This window comes from Megalobrama amblycephala, linkage group LG7 (assembly GCF_018812025.1).
Source record: "Megalobrama amblycephala isolate DHTTF-2021 linkage group LG7, ASM1881202v1, whole genome shotgun sequence".
Classification (NCBI taxonomy): domain Eukaryota; kingdom Metazoa; phylum Chordata; class Actinopteri; order Cypriniformes; family Xenocyprididae; genus Megalobrama; species Megalobrama amblycephala.
In genome coordinates, this window is record NC_063050.1 from 49,108,820 (window position 1) to 49,131,050 (window position 22,231).

General features: G+C 35.0%; 1 pseudogene; it reads right to left on the bottom strand.

Annotated features, from left to right (window-relative positions):
• Positions 1 to 15,996: 15,996 nt before the first annotated feature.
• Positions 15,997 to 18,778, bottom strand: LOC125273165 (annotated as a pseudogene).
• Positions 18,779 to 22,231: the final 3,453 nt, after the last annotated feature.

The following is a 22,231-nucleotide window of genomic DNA, read 5'->3' on the forward strand; positions in this document are numbered from 1 at the left end:
AGCTCTTCCAAATAAAAACATTTCACTAGCTTTTTCTCCTCAGACAAAACCCATCATGACATGTCAAGCCAAGTTTACACTACAGGACTTTAAACGATGGCAGATCGCTGGACACCAAAGTTGCTGGTAGAGTCAATGCTGAGCAGCTTTCTTTTATTAGGCTTCTTTTCCAGTTCAGCCACTCTCAAAGGAAAACAGGATGACAATTTTATTTCATAAAGGAAATAAGACTGTGTTCATTTCAAATTAACTTCAAAATTACAATACACAAGAATCCAACAAAGTTAAAACCATAGCTAACTCAATAGTATGAAAAGTAAACTAAGAAAAATAAAAGATAAACTACATCACGTAACAAACAGAAATAAATGCTAGATGTATTCAAAATAGGAACAATAAAATACACAAATAAACCATAAACAACATAAAATACAAAAAATATACTCAGCCACATGGAACATAGTAAATGTGCAATAATATCAGAAATGCAAAACAATTTATCAAAAATAATCATACATACATTTTAGTTAACTTGTTAACATCAATATATTTCCTTTAATCATACAGATTGCTAATATGATTAGAGAAATTAAACAGATATTATGGAACAACAGTGATAACCTTCCTTACCTTTTCATAAAGGCAGGAACACACCAAGCCGACGCCGACAAACTAGTGGCGACGAAAGCAGACTGCGGGGTTGGCTCACGTCGGCAGCGTCTGGTTCCAAAGTTGCCCTGACACACCAAACCGACGCTCGATGATCAGGCGCAATGATCACTTCACCAATTAAACTGCAGATGTTGCTTATGTAAGAGATCATTCTCTTTGTAAGGGTGGCCGACTGCCAACTAGTCTACATCTTTTGACTTTATCTCTCGTGGTGGAATTCTGCCAGTTGACCCTTCGCCGGGAGTCTGATTGACAACCGATCTAACCAATCATAATGCCGAATCTGCCATTTTGTCCAACAAAGCAGTCAGGAGTTAGAAGATTAACCTCGGTGGACTTGAACTTGAAAAATGGTGTGTATTTACGTCTTTCCACGTTTTAAACAGCATTCTTTCTCATGTTCATTCATGTTTATTTGATGCTATAAATGAACTAGTAGGAAGAGATTGGTTTACGAGCCACTTGAGCTGAGGTGCTAAAGCAATCTGTCACGACACATTAAAGAGCCACAAAACGGTTTTTATTGCTTGAATTTCTTAAAAAATTACACAATTTGGAAGCTGGGACTTTGTTTACCCTAGTGAAAAAAAAAGTATACTAAGTATACTTGCAGCAAGACTAATTATTAGTATATTTCAAGTGTGTTAATGATTAGTTAATTTAAAGTGTGCTATTTTGAAACAACTAATTTTGTACTAAGTATATTTAAGTTGAAATTAAGTAGTATTAAAATACAACTTTAAGTATATTTAGTATAATTATGTGTACTAAATTGGAACAACTTCAAGTATACTTGTATATGTCTGTGTAGGGACTAATTACATGCTTGATTAGTGATATTAAAGTGTACTTAATTTGTGTTATAAGTATACTTTGTGTTAAAAGTATAATTTTTTGCTATAATATACATTGTATTATAAGTATACTTTATTTATGTTATAAGTATACTTTTATTTGTGGTATAAGTATACTTTATTTCTGTTATGAGTACACTTTGTGTTATAAGTACACTTTATTTGTGATTTAGTACATTACAAAATAATTACGAGTGTCTTCAGAAAACACAAGCAATATACAATGAATATATTATTTTACAGGTAATAGTATATACTGTATGCTCAGTACCTTTGGCTTATTCCAAATATTAAACATTACACACTTTGCAGTCAATAACAATACACTTTGTTATTACTTATACTTTGTATAATATAGTCAACATTTGAAGCGGATCAAAACCTTTAATCAAAGTTGTCCTAACTTTTTTGATCCGCTTCAAATGTTGACTACTGTACTTTGAATTACATAATCTCACACAATACAGTTGTGCTACTATTTAAATACAGTTTAACACATTTTCCCAAAGTTGAATGCATTTGTTTTCAAGGCCATTAAAACAAATAAAATGTAACAACATCACTAATGAAGAGACATATTTCATTGACAAATCCAATAGTTTTTATTTAAACTTAGATTCAGCAAAACTTACCATGTTTTTCATTAAAGAACCCTAACCCTCTATACACAAATACAAATTACACATTATATTCCATTTTCTGATGAGCTTCTCACTGTGTCTGATGGCACAATGATGACCGCAGAGACTCGTGAAGAACAGCATCTGTTGACAGAATGAACCAAAGATATAAGACAGCATGTTCAACTCTTTATTCACGTTTACAATAGTCTGTCTAAATCCTACATTGAACCAATACTATTTTTGAACAGTAAATGAGGATTAGCAGCAGGGAACTGTATCAGAATGGCATGTCGATATGTTCGGTAACGTTACATAGTCAATGATGGATCCGAAATGGTCAATATTCATATTCATGCACTTTTATTAATATTTATTTTTAATCATTTATGGCTTATGACTTTTGCTTTCATATATTTATGTACTCATACTTTATAGATTAATTCTTATCATATTTTCAAGTATTCACTGGTGATTGTACCCTTATGGTTATTTTATATTTAAGAGTATGATTTCTATGTTCAATTGTTCTTCAAGTGTTCTAGTGTGACAGGTCACGCTGACACGTTTGTGGTTAGACATTGGACGACTGCCAAATACGGCAGAAGTGATGTTTTTCAGAATTATTGCTCATTTGAATCTGATCAAAATATGTCTGTTATTTTTCCTGATGACATTTAAAAGGGTAAGATTTGCAAAATTCCCTATAGGGGATAAAAACAACTATTTTTGACACTGGACCAGTAGATGACATAATGGGTGAAATTAACCTTTTCTTTTAGAACAAAAACATCCGTTTGTGTGGGATGTAAATTTCCCTATATGCTCATGGTATAAAGCTGACCAAGTCATTGATAATTCAGCTTTTTCCTCCTTTGCTCTCCTTTGCTCCTACTTCTTGTCTCTTATCTGCAAATGTCATAAGTATTGCTCTTTTTGATCTTCATCTATTAGATACAATACTCTGGATTATACAATACTCTGGATTATACAATACTCTGGATTATACAATACTCTGGATTATACAATACTCTGGATTATACAATACTCTGGATTATACAATACTCTGGATTATACAATACTCTGGATTATACAATACTCTAAATTTTACTATTAACTATTGACTAATAGTTTTTCATCAATTTTTTTTTTTTAATCAATAAAATGTTCCCAAATGAACCAAAAAAATTATGTGGAATATTTTTTTTTCATGTGCCATCAACATGTGTGCAGTAAAAATGCAGAACTTCTTCTGTTAAGGTTAGGGTTAAGTTATGTATGTATGGACAGGGCTTTATGCACAGGCTTCCAACAACAACAATGAAAATGAGACTGGCTTATGACATTATTTTAAGTGAAGAAAAAGGCTATCTACAGTATATTGTTGCAAAGGACAGCATGTTAATCATACTTATTGGAAAATCACTGAGATACCCAGAACAAACCCAAAGGCCAATCACTGGCAAACATTCTGCCATCCAACTGATCAGAAGCAGAAAACATTTACATAAAAACAACTATTTTTGACACTGGACCAGTAGATGACATAATGGGTGAAATTAACCTTTTCTTTTAGAACAAAAACATCCGTTTGTGTGGGATGTAAATTTCCCTATATGCTCATGGTATAAAGCTGACCAAGTCATTGATAATTCAGCTTTTTCCTCCTTTGCTCTCCTTTGCTCCTACTTCTTGTCTCTTATCTGCAAATGTCATAAGTATTGCTCTTTTTGATCTTCATCTATTAGATACAATACTCTGGATTATACAATACTCTGGATTATACAATACTCTGGATTATACAATACTCTGGATTATACAATACTCTGGATTATACAATACTCTGGATTATACAATACTCTAAATTTTACAATACTCTAAATTTTACTATTAACTATTGACTAATACTTTATGATGGTTATTTTACCTTTTAGTGTTATTAAGTATTTTCATTATCGATTAAAGTTTGCGTGTGAGGCTAAATTTAATTGTAATGAATAAATCATTTTTCATCAACTTTATCTACTGCCTGGATCTCATTTTCCCAAGTTTTTGCATCAGTCAAGCATAAAACACTTTATTAAATAATATCGTATAGAATATATGGGCCGATTTGACCAATCATATGAATGTTTTGGTGCTGCATACAAACATGTGCCATAAACCACCACACACAAACTCAGAAAGGAGATATCAAGCCGAAATATCGCTCTCCGTTTGTTAAATAAAATAAAGTTTGTTGTAGACTACAACTCACCTCCCAGTAGCAGCACTTTTCTCCGGTTCTTTCAGGATTGTGTAGGCCATTAGATTAGCCGGTTGTCGTCGCCATCACGGTCAGTCTGCGATGTCACTTGATTGAACTGGTCAGAATCCCCAAGATTGAGCGATGTATTGCGCTTTCAGTGTTTTATTAAATAAATTATACATTGCGACAATATACTTCACCTGAGTGACTGAACGAGGGGATTCAGACGACGACCGTGACGTCAGCAGCTCTGATTGGCTGAAGGCAGTGAGCAACAAAATCTGATTGGTCACAGACCAAGTTGAAGAGACATTTGAATTCCGATAAGTTTAACCACTCGACATATATTTTCGCATTACTTGTGCTGCTGGTGTGTTGTTTAATATAGATTTGTGTGTACGATTGTAAAATGATTCTGCCAGTGTAAACTTAATAAACATTTACACATATTTGGAAATTGTATAGGCTACACTGCATATACTAAATGGGCTTGTAATGCATTCATACTGAAATAAATAGCACAAGTAATATAATGAATTCCAAGGATGAAGAAGTAAACTTAAAAAATATACTCAAATTTAACATTAGATACACTACAACTTCAGGATATTAAATAATGTATTTTTTAAATATACTTTCAGTGCATTGTTAAAATGATCATTTTCAGCACACTGTTAAAATATACCTCAAATATATTTTTATAAAGTGCAAATAAATACACTTTTAAAAAATAAACTGAACTTACACTTCAAGTATATTTTTCTAAAATATATTTTTTAGAAAATATACTGAAGTACAATTATTTTAAAGTGTGTTAAAAGTTGCATTGTGAAAATATGATACTAATATACTTTTTATATATTTAATGATAGTACATTTTTTGTTAGTATATTTGCAGTGTACTATAGAAAAAGGGAATATATTTAAAATACAATAAAGTATACTTTTTTTTTTCACTAGGGGTTACTTAAAGAACAAGAATTTAATGAATATTTTGAAAAAGAGTGGGCATCCTGTATAAAATTAAACAACACACATGACATATCTGCAACAGCACTTTGGGAGACCGCAAAGGTAGTAATGAGAGGGAAGATAATATCTTACTCCACATACAAACAAAGAGAAACAAAAGATTTAGAAAGAAAACTTGAAGATAAATTAAAAAGGTTGCATCAGGCATACTCACAACAATCAAATGAAGCCATATTAATAGAGACAAATCAAATTAAAAGTCAACTCGATAATAGTAGGCTACATATAAAAAAATATCAAAAACAACGCCTTAGACTCAAACACTTTGAACATAATGACAAAGCGGGAAAATATTTAACCCTAATATCTGTCATCAAGAACGCCGAAAATAAGATAGTTTATTCTTCACAAGTAATAAATGAAACCTTCCAAACATTTTATAAAAACTTATAGCAATAATAGAGAGAATAACAATAGGCCTACAGATACCCACGAATTCCTAAATGATATAAATTTACCAAAATTGAATCAAAATCAGAAAGAAGACCACTAACTAGCGACGATTACAAGAAAGCCCTATTCTCCCTTTCAAATAACAAAGCTCCAGGTATAGATGGTTACCAGCATTTCGGGTCTACCATATCACCACTATTCCTAAAAATGACAGACGAAATCCAAAATAAAGCTTTCATTCCATATCACGTGAATACCGCATTAATCTCCGTATTGCTCAAACCAAATAAAGATCCCTCATCATGCACAAGTTACAGGCCATTATCACTTATCAACACAGACATCAAAATACTTAGCAAAGCCCTATAGCCACACGCTTGGAAACCGCTATTTCCGATATAATTCACCCAGACAACACAGGCTTTATAAAGGGACGCCATGCAGCTAACAATATACGCCTATTTAACATTATGAATATAAGTAAAAAAACAAAGCACCACAATTATTGTTTCATTAGATGCGGAAAAAGCTTTCGATAAAGTAAATTGGAATTTTCACTTACAGTACTGCAAAAATTTGGATTTGGAGAATCATTTATCCAATGGATCAAAACATTATATAGCACCCCCAAAGCATCCGTAATCACAAATGACATTATCTCACCATCATTCACATTACAATGCGGGACCAGACAGGGATGCCCACTTTCTCCATTACTTTTTGCCATATTCAAAGAACCTTTGGCAGTGGCAATAAGACAAAACAATAATAGCTCTGGTTTCACAATAAACATGACCACCCACAAAATACCATTGTATGCTGACGATATCTTACTATATTTACAAAACCCAGAAACATCACTAACAGAAGCTATCACCCTTATTAATAGATTTTCGAAAATATCAGATTATACTATAAATTGGTCCAAATCTAGTATTTTACCAATAAATAAATCTTTCCAAAGAACAGGATCTATTGAAAATCATTTCAATGTGGGTAATATTACTTAGGAATACATATATCCCCTCACTTATCTGAATTATTTAACCTTAACTTTATCCCGTTACTCAAAATAATCGAGGAAGACTTAAATCGCTGGATGAATCTACCACTATCTCTCATACAAAAATACAGTAATTCGTAATACTTTATATGCATGGTGGTGTAAATAAAATAACCCAGAATCAGTTAATACCAAATTATTTTTCTCCTTTATGGCATAACCCAGACTTTACCATCAATAAATCACCGATTATCAATAAAAAATGGAGTAACGCAGGAATTACACATATACACCATTTGGTAACAGACAGCAGACTGGGCGTTTCCCAAAACCATCGTAAGCCTAAATTGATCGTAAAAAAGATCGCACAAGTGATCTTAATATTAAGGTCTGTTTCCCAAAAGCATCATAACTTAAGTAGCACTTGAAAATGATCGTAGATTTACGAGTGCTCTGGAGTAATCGTAAAGTTCTAAGTGCATCGTAAGAAGACAGAGTTATGAGGTCACCTACAGGACAACCGGCAGATTACACCTTTATTCAAGTGCAATGTGTATAACATAGCTAAGGTTTTGACTGTATTCCTCTTAAATCCTCTTTGTTGTTTAATATGAAAAGAAAAAGGAAGAAAATAAAAATACACATGATGTCATAAATAGTGCTGATAAACTATGCATAAACTTGTCTGCAATAATAATTTTGTCTGTACACCTGTTGAAATTGGCTAGATGAAGTACATAATTTGTGCTACTGTCACCCTTAATATATACCCTTTATATAGGCCTATTAATATATAAACTTGCATGTTTATGTTTTAAAATTTAGTTTATGGTTGAAAAACGTCAGTCACTTCAGAAACACTTGGAAGAACCCTTAAAAAATCCTATAGTATTTCATAGGGCCTTAGGCCTTGGGTGGTTCAGCAAACACATGGACATCAAAAACACTGAATCACAGTTTGATTAATTACACACGCACACACACACACACACACACACACACACACACACACACACACACACACACACACATTATATATAATGTATGTAAAAGTGAGGATAACATAAAGTAAACTGTGACATATTATACCCAAAAATTCTTCATACAGTGGACTACCAGTAAAATTTCGAACCAAAAATTATTCAGATCTGACCATGTTTTGCTAAAGTGTTTTTTGAGATCTTGTCATATTTTATTACCATTAAAAAAAAAAAAAAAAAAAAAAAAACTATAGTGAATAATCTGTAATAATGAATGAAATGTTCAAGGTGTCTGAATAAATTGTGGTTTGACTGTGTGTATATATATATATATATATATATATATATATATATATATATATATATATATATATATATATATAGTGGGTACAGAAAGTATCCAGACCCCCTTAAATTTTTCACTCTTTGTTATATTGCAGCCATTTGTTAAAATCATTTAAGTTCATTTTTTTCCTCATTAATGTACACACAGCACCCCATATTGACAGAAAAACACAGAATTGTTGACATTTTTGCAGATTTATTTAAAAAGAAAAAATGAAAAATCACATGGTCCTAAGTATTCAGACCCTTTGCTCAGTATTTAGTAGAAGCACCCTTTTGATCTAATACAGCCATGAGTCTTTTTGGGAAAGATGCAACAAGTTTTTCACACCTGGATTTGGGGATCCTCTGCCATTCCTCCTTGCAGATCCTCTCCAGTTCTGTCAGGCTGGATGTAAACGTTGGTGGACAGCCATTTTTAGGTCTCTCCAGAGATGCTCAATTGGGTTTAAGTCAGGGCTCTGGCTGGGCCAATCAAGAACAGTCATGGAGTTGTTGTGAAGCCACTCCTTTGTTATTTTAGCTGTGTGCTTAGGGTCATTGTCTTGTTGGAAGGTAAACCTTCGGCCCAGTCTGAGGTCCTGAGCACTCGTCCAGTGGTTTTCGAAGGTTTTCGTCCAGGATATCCCTGTACTTGGCCGCATTCATCTTTCCCTCAATTGCAACCAGTCGTCCTGTCCCTGCAGCTGAAAAACACCCCCACAGCAAGATGCTGCCACCACCATGCTTCACTGTTGGGACTGTATTGGACAGGTGATGAGCAGTGCCTGGTTTTCTCCACACATACCGCTTAGAATTAAGGCCAAAACGTTCTATCTTGGTCTCATCAGACCAGAGAATCTTATTTCTCACCATCTTGGCAAACTCCATGCGGGCTTTCATGTGTCTTGCACTGAGGAGAGGCTTCCGTCGGGCCACTCTGCCATAAAGCCCCGACTGGTGGAGGGCTGCAGTGATGGTTGACTTTCTACAGCTTTCTCCCATCTCCCGACTGCATCTCTGGAGCTCAGCCACAGTGATCTTTGGGTTCTTCTTTACCTCTCTCACCAAGGCTCTTCTCCCCGATAGCTCAGTTTGGCCGGACGGCCAGCTCTAGGAAGCGTTCTGGTCATCCCAAACATCTTCCATTTAAGGATTATGGAGGCCACTGTGCTCTTAGGAACCTTAAGTGCAGCAGAAATTTTTCTGTAACCTTGGCCAGATCTGTGCCTTGCCACAATTCTGTCTCTGAGCTCTTCAGGCAGTTCCTTTGACCTCATGATTCTCATTTGCTCTGACATGCACTGTGAGCTGTAAGGTCTTATATAGACAGGTGTGTGGCTTTCCTAATCAAGTCCAATCAGTATAATCATACACGGCTGGACTTAAATGAAGGTGTATAACCATCTCAAGGATGAGCAGCCTGGTAACAAACTTTATTTAAAATATCTTATTTTATATAGCTTTGAAACAAGCTGAGGGTGAGTAAATGATGATTTTCATCATTTTCATTTTTTGGTGAACTATCCCTTTAATTCGACTGTGCAACTAGTCCGATAAAATTTTTTTTGTTAGGGTCCATGTAAATGCAGCTATTGTATAGTCCCAAATTATACACAAACACATCACATATAGGCTGCTTGGCAACCCTATAACTTTTTTAAATCTGAAGCTATAGCAGCAACATTAGCTGTGTTTACATGGGCTCTAATAATCAGACTAGAAGCAGAGATGGAATAAAAAGTCACATGTTAGTTGGAATGTCATGTTAGTTGACAACATGGCACAAAGCTTAATGTGCTCATCGTCTCCTAATTAGGACCCATAATAGATAAATGTTAAGTCTGTTTTTAAAACAAAGAAAAGCTGTGTAGTGCAGTTGTGCAATGTACCAACTGCTTTGACATGATTATTGGGTTAACTAACTTGTATACAAGGGCTCACAAACTACTGAGTGTTCGAACTTACACAGTGTACGCCTGCCTAAAGGGTTAGTTCACACAAAAATGAAAAAAAAAAAAATGACTCACCCTTATGTCATTCTGAACATGCAAGAATGTGTTGTTCATCTTCAAAACATAAGTGAAGATATTTTAATGAAATCTGAGCTTTCTGTCCCTCAATTTACAGACCATGCAACTAACACTTTGACACATCAAAAAGTTCATAAAGAGTTTTGGACTATTTGGACTAAACCTCTCAATTCATTAGATTAGATTTACGATCTGTATGAACTTTTGTTTTAAACATCAAAGTGGCAGTTGCGTAGACTGTCAGTGGAGGGACAGAAAGTTCTCAGATTTCATTCAATTATCTTTATTTGTGTTTTGAAGATGAACAAAAGAACAGGTTTGGAACGACATGAATTCATGTCATGATAAAAACCAATAATGTTGTAACTTATACAATATATATACATGATATTTTAATGATTTCAAAATACTATCAAAAAAAAAAAAAAAAAAAACTTCATAATCGCAATTAATTTAGGCTACATGAAATATGCCCTTACTGTATTTTTTCTTAAAATATTTTTTTCGTGTTTTTGTGTACAGAAAGATATATTTTTTTGAGGAGGCTGCAAAAAAGACTAAAGCCAGGCAGGGACACACTTAACGACTGTAAGGCCGATTATAAATGTAATTTGATACTTTCAACTGATCTTGCCCAAACACGTCGAGTCAGTGCCAGTTGCATTCAGTCTGTTTATAAACTGTGAGTATTTAAATCCACTTCAGTCGAAGGAAACCGTTTTTAAGTGTGTTGATTTCAGTCTTAGAATGTTTCAGATAGTCGTTCAGTGTGTCCCCAGCTTGAAGGAGTCAGCAGTGTGGGAAGTAATCCTTAAAATGTAAGTTCTTTGAGAATTTGTGCACTGTTTATTATCTAAATGTAATAATGTACACTGCCAGTCAAAGATATTGAGATTTGGAAGATGTTGCAAAATTTAATTTATTCCTTTGACGGAAAATTTTCGGCATCATTTTTCTAGTCTTCAGTGCCACTTGATCTTTGATCATTCTAATATGCTGAATTGATGCTCGGACATTTCTTTTGAAATGTGCTGCTTCATATTTTTGTGTTCTTGAGCATCAAATCATCATATTAGAATGATTTCTGAAGGATCATGTGACACTGAAGACTGGAGTAATGATGCTGAAAATTCAGCTTTGATCACAGGAATAAATTACTTTTAAAAATAGATTAAAATAGAAAACAGTTAATAGTAAAATTATTTTAGAATATTAAAGTAAAACTACTTCACAATATTATTATTTTACTGTATTTTTTCATCAAATGCAGCCTTGTTAAGTAGAAGAGACTACTTTCAAAAGTAAAAATGCAACTTCTAACATTGTAATTCAACCTTTCAGCTGCCAGAGGAGGATGATGATGGCAGTGGTGACCTAGGTGACAGTGCAGCTCAGGATGAAAAAGAGGAGGAACATGTAAGTTAAACATGCTTTCCTCATACCTTTCTAACAAACAATAAACCTGACTACAATAACTACTACAATAACTACTACAATAATTTTTTTTTTTTTTTAGCTTCCAGTTTGCCAAAATCCAAATTGAATATATAGAGACCATCCTCCTATCCTTGCCTCAGAAGAACCTGAGAAAGACACTCTTCCTCTTCTCTCACAGCTCTCCATCATCTACCTCTGCAACACTGTTGGAAAGAGTGTTCTACACAGCTGAGGACACGGTAATGAGAGATCTCAAATTCTTCCTGAGAAAGTCCACGTTCATTTTCTTGAACAAAAACTGTACTTTTGGGGTGGGCCAAACTATTATTTGAAGAAATGCTAAAAAATCTTTATATTGTTCTTTATACATATCTTTTGTGCTTTATGAATGTCATCTTCTGGATTTTTTTAGCTTTTGAGAAGCTCAAGGACTGTATATCTTTGGTAATTGTGATATTGTCTGGCAGTAAAAGCAGTATTAAAGCACATTACCTCAGTATATTTGTAGCAGCTGCTTCATACAGGACACTTAGGAAATGGTTTAAAATATATTTTTTGCAAATAAAGTAATAAAATATCTGCTGAATCTTTCATATCTTTGTCATTTTTGTGCCAAATTATGGATAGTAGTAATCATAAAAGTATCTATAAAAATAATTCATAAAATTATTTAACTATACCCATCTAATGATAAAACACTTTGTCAATTAAAAGAATAAAACATATTAATCACTGGTTACATTTATTTATTTATTTATTGTATTGTTTGATCTATGAATATGTTCAATTTATGAATTCATGTGTTCAATTTTCTGTACATGGTTACATGGTAATGTTCAAATGTATTGGCTTAGTAATTGTACAAAGTAATAATGCTGATGATTTCATGGATGCAGTGTGTTTCTAGCCATTTTCTATCAGAATTTAATGAGGGTTTCTATTGGTTTCCACTACATATTTTGATCTGCAATATTAACCAAAGCAATACAATTCCCTATAACAATTAGAATTTATAAGGTTTTATAGCAGAGAATGAAGTGTTTATCAGTTCTGCATGGATTTCAAGGTTATGGACGGAGCACATCTCCATTCCCCGGAGTAAAGGTGAGAAGCAGATTTTAAGATAAAGGTCGAGGCGGTATTTTGGTCTTTAGGACGTACCTGTTACGTTCCAGCAACGTACCACTAAAACGTCGCCACAACGAATATGGGAATCACAAAGTTACATCGCTGGAACGTTATTCGAGACGTCGTTGCAACTAATATGAGCCAATCCAGTTACGTTTTTACAACGTGCCAGTTTGGTCGTCGAGACGTTACTGTCACGTTCCAGCGACGTACCACTATAACGTCGCCACAACGAATTTGGGAATCACAAAGTTACGTCCCTAGAACGTTATTTGGAACATCACTGCGACTAATATGAGCCGATCGGGTTACGTTTTTACAACGTGCCAGTTTGGTCATTGAGACGTACTCCTCACGTTACAGAGATGTACCACTATAACGTCGCCACGACGAATATGGGAATCACAAAGTTACGTCCCTAGAACGTTATTTGGTACGTTGCTACAACGAATATGGTCCGGTCCAGTTACGTCGTCACAACGTAACTGTATTAGCTGGGTCGAACGTTTGTAAGGCATATTAAAAACCCTACGAGAGTTGGTATAGTCGCAATCAGACAGAACAGGACCGAAAGACGATGAGATGTCTTCTGTTTCTCCAGGCGCTCCTTTTATACTTCCGGGTCGCGCAATATAATGTCATAGGCTGTCGCCGGACAATAGGGATTGGAGTTGTTGGATAGTTGCTTTCGGACACCTGGGTCACGTGGTGTTCCCCATTGCGTAATCAACGCAGAGTTGAAGTTCCCTTTCGAAAGGGAACTCCTGTGAGATTGTCATGAAAAAACTCCACAAAATAACATCCCTCAGGGCTTTTAGTTTAAAGGCATGCACATTTGGAGAAATATTGATCGACTGTCATACGTTTATGTCAATTTTCTATACAGAGGAGTAATATTTACTCAATTTTTACCCAAAACGTGCTGTTTTCATCATATTAACGCTGTATACACAGACTACTGTTTTCAACTCATACCTGCAGCCGGAGGGCGCTCTGTGCACACTAGTCCACAAATGCTTCACGGAAGAAAAAAACATATCATGTGACCTCCCAGGAAACAACACAGAGATCGCTGAAAACATCAATATATATATGCAAATCGACACTTTTGAAAGTAATAAATACACGATTGTGACGATATGTAGTTTATCTTTGTTCCTTACGACATGTCTGGTATTAATAATAGATAGATTATATTAATAATGCAATGCTAATCAAGATATCTTTTATCATTGTGCAGAATAGCATACAATGATATATTTTCTGTCTGATTTTTTATCCGAAGCCACATCACATCAAAGAAGGTTATTTAAAACACTCGACTTTTTTGTTTGGAGCAAAAACATGGTTTTAATCTTATAAATTTTCGTGTTTTGTTGGTGTGCTAAGCTAACATGCTAACGAGACCAGAGATGCACCTGTTCTGAGCTAATGCAAATAAATAATTTTGAATTGTACAGCTCACTGATTTTTTTTCTTTCTTTTTTTCAAGAAGGGCATTAGATACAGTTTCAAAGAAGGTGAAGTGAGAAATTTGGTAAAAGAAAGGGATTAAATCTTGAATAGTAATTATAATAGGGACAAAAGAAAAGAATAATTTGAGCCATAAGCAGGCTGGAGAGGTGTGAATGTGTTCAGGGGAGACTGAAACTGAATGGGGCAGTTACCACCACATAACAAACGAGACAATACACTTGAATAGATGCTTAGATGACGACAATAAACATCAGTTAGCACTTTACAGTCTTTTCAGAATAAAGTCTCATGAAATGGTCTTGAAAAACATTTAATAAAACGCAGAGTTTTAGACTTATCATCTTCAGATTTGAAATGTAACATGGTCAGACACGTGGCTTTAGCTGCAGTGCATTTCTAGATTGCTAAAAGGCCAAATTCACTTTTATTTCCATAAAGATATTTCATAAAAATAAATTTCTAATAACTTCTCAAAACTTTGAAGCTATTTTTTTTCTCAGTTATTTTTATTACTATTTTCCAACAGTTTTATACAAATCACTTACATATATACAATTTGTATATGTATGAATGTAAACAGAACACAAAACAAAAATCCTGCACATACTTGAAGTATTAAGTAAAAATATATCAAATCAGGCAATAGGAGGGCTGTCCAAATTTACTTGTTATAATAATTAATAAAAGGTTGCCAAATTGAGTAAAATGTTTGTTCTTTCTTCCTTAAAGAATATTTATTTTTTTCCAATTGTAAATATTGCATTACGTCTCTAAGAAGGTTTTGATGAGTAGGAGGATTTTTATTTTTCCAGTTTAGTAAAATTAGACATCTGGCTAGCAACATCACAAAACACAATACATTAATTTGTGAGCTGTTCAAATATATATCTATAGGCACAACACCAAATAGTGACATAACTGGATCTGCTGGGAGTCTAACATTAAAAATTGTTGACAAAGTCTCAATTATTTTAGACCAATAGAGGGTAATGTGGGGACAGTTCCAAAATGTATGTGACAATGAAGCAGGGGCATAGCCACAACGTTCACAAGAGGCGTCCACTCCCAGAAACATCCTGGACAGTCTTTGTTTGGAAAGGTGCAATCGGTGCAGGATTTTAAACTGCAGCAGACCGTGTCTGATATAAACTGAAGAGGAGTGGACCCGCTTTTGAGCTTCGATCCATTGGTCGTCTGTGATGTTTATTCCTAAGTCTTCACTCCAAGCATCCTTTATATGGTCAAGTGTAGTTGTACAATCTATCTGTAAACTTTGAAGCTATTTTTAACTATTTATTCATTGTGACAATACATAATTATGACTTTACAATAAACTGTAAATTGTCTGCTTTCAAATGAGACCTTACTTATGCTTTTAGTGCAAAGGGATCATGAACTGTATCTGTTTTAGTTTGGGTATGTCATTTCTTAGGATTTTCCAAAAGCGGGGGTGCTGGCTAACAGGTTAAACAATTTTCAAATTCTGAATCTTTCTATTAATTTCCAGGTTTACATTAGTTTTTGAGTCCCAGATTTGCATTGACTTTGAACCCTACTGTACATACAGTATATTTGTAAAACTAAACACAAAACATAATCCTTTTTATACTCATTTTAATCCACAATCTTCCTAAAATTATGTTCCTCTGATAAAGAAATTTAAAGAATGACCCACTCCAAATGCATTATATGTGATTTTGTGATGTGATTTATATGCATTAATAACTGTATATATGTGATTTTATCAGTAGTTTTCACAGTCCAACAATCTATAATTGGCAATCTGAACAATCTGTTCAAGTGCCTTCAGTATCAACATCAACGTCATCCTCTGTGTCAGTCTCCTCATGGTAGTTCTTCACTGGGAAGATGTTTGACATTGGCACACCTGTTTTGGTGCTGCAGATCTCCATCTGGACAGGAACAGAATGTTAGATCAGAAAACTAGATGTGGCTGTTCAACACTGGCAATATGTAAAACTGAAACACGTGTATGTCTTTGGATGATATCACATACCTTTACTTTGATCTTCTTGCTAGTGTAGATCTTCTTTTGATCATTTTTGACCAGCAGACATACTTCATCCACTTTGGTCATGACAACCACTTGAGGAATCCCTACAGCAAATGCAAAGGTAATGTAAAGGTTTTATACAAGTTTTTTTCCTCAACAAAATTGAGCACATTTGTGTCAGTTTGCTAAAAGGTATGTACATATCTACATAACTGACCCGCATACATTGTCTGGTTATATAAATAATTAAGCAGAATTATTGAGCCTGACAATGCCCATGCACTTGCAACCTGTATATCTGGATTTTGTGCACCTACACACTGAAAAACACACACAAACCCAACCCACTTTATGCCCACTTCTCTCTCCCATAATGTAATGTATGTGAACTCATGAATGAAAATCATAATCAAGCATTCAGGGGTCAGTTTTACCCTGATCACTGATTCTCTGGTGGATGATCTTCAACTTGTCAACAAGTTTATCATCTGTGAATTGGACTGTATTTCCATCTATGACGTAAACCAGGCAGAAAGCCTGATCGGAGAGGGTAGGGTCACTGATGTAATGTTGATCCTGATTAGCGAGTGCCTGCCCCTGGTTGAACTAAGATTGGAAATTCAGCAAAATATGTTAAACATCAAACCTATTGAACACATTCAAACTTTGTTAAAATAATAATGTAGTGGTTTATTACTTTATAGCCGTCTTCACATGGCCAAACACAGCATTGATGATTTAATCTGGTTGTGACCCAGCCAACGCTTCAGGTTCTAAGCCCATTATATCCTTGAAGACGAAGGGCAAATGTTTTCCCCCACTTCTGATGATGAATTCTTTAAGCTACAAATGAATACCAAAATATAGAAGCACAGATATGTGTGAATAAAAAAAAAAAAAAAAAAAAAAATCCTTATATGATTAGTTAAAATGCTCAATGCACTAGAGTGGGTCAACTGACATTTCTGGGTCTTTTAGAAAAAGAAAGAAAAAAAAACAAAACATTTAACTACTGTTTAGGAATACCTACTTTTTGTGTGAAACTATGACCAACAGCAGATGAATTAACTAGTGCTCTAGAGCAGATCCGTCCTTGAAAGACACTTTCGATGGAGTTAATAAAGCTGGACTTTCCTGCTCCAATTTGTCCAGCTACCAGGATCTTGATGTCCTTTACATTTGGATCACTCGGAGAGAATTTTTGCAGCTTCTGTTTCAGAGCTTCTCTCTGTCTGTGAAAACAAAATACAATTTTGTGCCCTACAGAACTTCACTTAAAGCAGATTTGTTAAATGTGGCACAACAGAGTCTTACTGGCTGCATTTGGAATAGAATTACCACACTACACTTTTTTAAAATTAAATTATATAATGCTAATTACCTTTTAGAACAAAATTTTGTACTTCTTTTAGGATTTTAGGTCATTTTGACCTTAAAATAAAAATCTACACTTGGTGAAACAAGTTAAAACAAAGAACATATGAGAATTTATCATGTTTGTGGGCCAAACTGCTGCCATCTTCACGTCAGGTCAAAATCATGCTATGACAATAATGGCCAGTAGATGGCAGAAGTGTTCTGTGAAAGAATTCTAGAATTTCTGCTCAGAAAATATAGAGTGTAATAGGCTATTTATTTTGAAATGATCCAACTATTATTTCAAACATTCATTAGGTCACGATGTACGATTATTTTATTACATTTATTTAAAAAATAAATAAATACATAAAAAATAGCTGTTGAACTCAAAACGTAAGGTATGGCCAACTGAATAAAAGGACTGATATTAATTATTGTTACCAAATCAAATCAGGGCTCCAAGCTCTGTATTTGGCCCGAACCCAGAGTACCCCCCAGATGCCATTCGGTCAGCGCAGTGCTGCATGAAGTCGAACAAGCCTAACCATTCATGAACGAGACTGGATACATTTGAACTGAAATCACATGACTTAAATACACAGACAAACAAGGTGATTAACAATACACAGCTGACAATGATGAATGAAATCAAACACAAAACAAAGTCTAAACGTGATATCTTGACATAACACCCCTTCCTGGAAGGTGTGTCCTCGCACTGAGAAGGAGGCGAGGAGGATGAGATAGTGAAAGAGATGACACAAAGAGGCAGGAGGAGGCTCTAGAGGTAGACAAACGAAAGGTATGGGTATGGGTTGAGGACCGGAGAGCAGCAAACCTGCAAATCCGTGATGAAGTGATGCCGATGTCTGAGCCAGACGGAGCCGATGGTCAGAGGGAGTCTAGTGGAGCTGAAAGATCAATGGTCACTGTTGGAGATGAGGGAAGAAGGAGCGAAGGCGGAGGAGGGTGATGGGCCGAGGTGGCCCAACGGGATTTGAGGCTGGGGGCAGAGCTACGGGGAGGCTGATGAGGGACTGATGCGAGACAGTGAGGGATATCAGCAGGTATGTCTGAGGACTGGAGAAGGGACTGAGGAGGAACAGAGGGACTGGCAAAAAACAAACAAAAAACATTTTGGTCCAAAGTTTGGAGAGGAGGTGGGAGAGGCTGGACCAGCGAGTCCACAATAGAACAGACAGCATCGGGTAGGATTAAAGGGGGTAGGGGGTCTTCCTCTCCAAAATCAAAATAACAGTTAATGGTGCAGGCTAGAAACACACTCTCAGTCTGATGGTTCGTGTTCCTCCAGCTCTTGGTGAGGTACACCTTCCTCTTTGGAACCCAGTAGATGAAAAGCACCCCCCCTCCCCCCCTATTTTTTCCCTTTTCTTTTCTTCGTTTCTTTCTTCTTCCCCTCCCTTACGTTATATATCTGGGTACCTGCAATGAGTAGACCCCCCTTAAATAGTTGAAACAACACGCTTGGCATAAATCGCTTTATATTAACCAAGACGTTTCTTCTGTATACAACTCAAAACTGTCCAAAGCATCATCATATCTCATTGCCACCACTGGTCAACGGTGGGATGTGAAAGGATGATTAGAGGACAGGAAAATGGAGGAAGGAATAATAAGAACAGGAAAAGCGAGGAGCTGAGCGTGCACTCTGTGGCTTACAGGGTGACTATAATGACTATAACGAATCTTAACCTCTAGAGGTTGGTGTGGCTGGTTGGGATGCTGGAATAGGAGGGTGCGGTTGCTGGTGGGCAGGATTCCGCCCTCAGGAATGATCGTGGATAGCCTAGTCAAGGGCCAAACCCCATAATATTCTTATTATTACTATAACCAATAATGATGTTAGTGTGGTTGCCAGGGAAATTTGAGGAGGGGGGTGGGGAAGGAGAAGTAAAAGGGGAAAAACATACTAAAGCAATTAACGTCTTATGTAGTTCTGAGATATAACTCCCCCTCTTATCTTCTTGTTGTATTTGTTATCTTGGTATGTCTTATTGTGTAATATGTCAGTCCATATATATATATATATATATATATATATATATATATAGTAAGTTTAGAATTGCAAAAAAAAAAAAATAAAAAAAATAGAATACACAAAGAGTACATAAAGCTTGTATATTTGTAGCTTAACCCCAGTCAAATCGCCTCCATGGCCTATCCAGTTCTATGGAAAAACATATAGATCATATAAACAATTCAGTCTGACAATAAACTGGTAGTATCTCTCTCTTTGATAATGTATCTACAATATATTAAATAGTTGTGTGATCTGTATAAATACAGGGAGAAAAAATCACATACAAGGAGCCTCTCTCCTGGATTTGGTGGTTTTTGCTCTGGTTTCCCTTATTGACTTATTGGCATATTATTGCAAAATTTTGTGAAAATAAAAAATTAATAAGTTTCAGAACCTTTTGTGCAATGGAATGGTTCCATATGTTAAAGGTTTTTCATGTGAACCACACACACACTCTTGAAGTCCAAGCTATCGGTCACTTATTGACATGCATATTTTTCAAACATTAGATACATTTGAAATAGAAACAGAAAATGTTCATTAGTTTATAAGAACCAGCTGCATATCCTGGAAATAGAAACTGAAAGTCATTTAAGTAAAGGCTAAATTTAACTTGACTTCGCACAGTCATGCTGTCTGCAGGGCTCACAAAATAACATTTGAGTAATAATACAATTGAGTTACAATATGAGTATTTGATTTATGTAAGATGTCTGCTTTCCTATTTCCTAGATGAAATGAGGATAACACAGAGGACCACGAACTGGTAAAACATGAGCTACACTAGTTCAGTAGTCAGGGCACTGATCAGGGAGTCAGCCACATTCATTTACACAATATATGATTCACAAGCTAGGAAGTTTACATTGAAGAAAATAATGATAATACCATGAAAGAGGACAAATAAAGGAAAATATCTTGTATCTTATAAACTGCTTTTCTTTTTTTAATGGTTGTAAGGAGCCCTTTAGACCCCTCCCACTTCCGGAACATACCATGTGAAGGCAAATGATATTTTTAAAGGAAGGTAAAACTAGTTTGGTGTGCTTTCTTTGAATGTTAAACCATATAACAAAACATTTATCATTGAGACAGAACAAACAGCAAAAGAAAATCATATAAACAAAACAATAAAACTAATGCAAATAAGGTAACAAATGGTCTATTACACCACATAAACCACCACACATCTCTAACTGATGTTATTTCACTGGCATCTAGATTGTGTGTGTATAATTGTGGAAACTGTTCATGTGTACATGCACTTCAGCAGCCCTTTCACAATAAAAGTCATAGGTCATAGTCCATCTGTGACAAAATCAGTGCCGAAATAAATAACAGACTTATAATGGTTTGCATTAGTCATGGAATTTTTGTGATAACTGATACTTTCTTCCAAATATGTGGTTTTAAAAACACATATAGGCCTATCCATGATAAATCTCTCGGTATAATTTTTGTTTGCAACATTCGCCATTGGCTTTCTCAATGGGGCTTTCAGACATCAAGGCACAATTTTTTGTAAAGTTGCTTTGAAACAACTTGGATTGTAAAAAGAAAATAATAAGATGCACTTGCTTGTCAAAGCCAAAGACTAAAATCCTCACAGCTAAATGTATGTCTTCCTCAATTTCAATTTACATTTCAATTTATATATGAATTTGTCACAGAACCAACAATATTCATAGTAAACATTGGCAGATTTGTTATAAACAGAGGTGAAATGCCAAGAAGAGAATATATTTCAACATGAATTTACAGAAGTTTTGCTTTCTCTCAATCTGAATGTACCCATTGCTCCATACTCCCCAATTCACTATTTTAGTACAGACTGAATACGTACATGTATGGTCAAGAAAAATGAACAATTCAAGATTGAACAGGATTTATTCAACATCTTTGTAAGCAAAATTTATTTTGTTCATAAATGTTTTGAAGAATCTAAAATACAAAATGCACTGTCACTAGTCCCATATTATTTATGTAATTAAATAGTTTTAATGTTGTTAAATGAAGAAAGATTTTACATCATAACAAACAATTTTCAATTTCTGAATCTTTCAATTAATTTTCAGGTTTACATTAGTTTTTGAGTCCCAGATTTGCATTGACTTTGAACCCCACTGTAAATAAATTATTACAACATGTGAATTCATCCACTTCTCCTGAAGTAGGGGAGAGCGGGGTAAGTTGTCACACTTTGCACACTGTCTAACATTTACTGAGCACCATGCATCACAATGGTATAAATGTCATACCAAATGAAAGAAGGAAGTCTTGGGCACATATGTTGTATTCATTACATTTTCATATCTTATCTCATCACAGAGTTGTAGACTGTTGAATAGAGAATGTGCACTTGTCACAATTTGCCCCATCGGTGGGTAAATTGTCACACTAGATTATCTAAAAATAAGAACACAACTACTTAATTGTTATTATTGATTTTAATTTTTAAATTCAAACCAGAACTGGAAATAAGAACAAAGTCATTGAGACAACTTGCCCCAAACTGACATGAGTGCTAATGTTGGCTAAATCTCAAGGTTCGCTCAAAATAGCACGTCAGCTAAAGTATCAAAAGACACGTTATTGTCTCCTCTATGTTGTGCAAAAT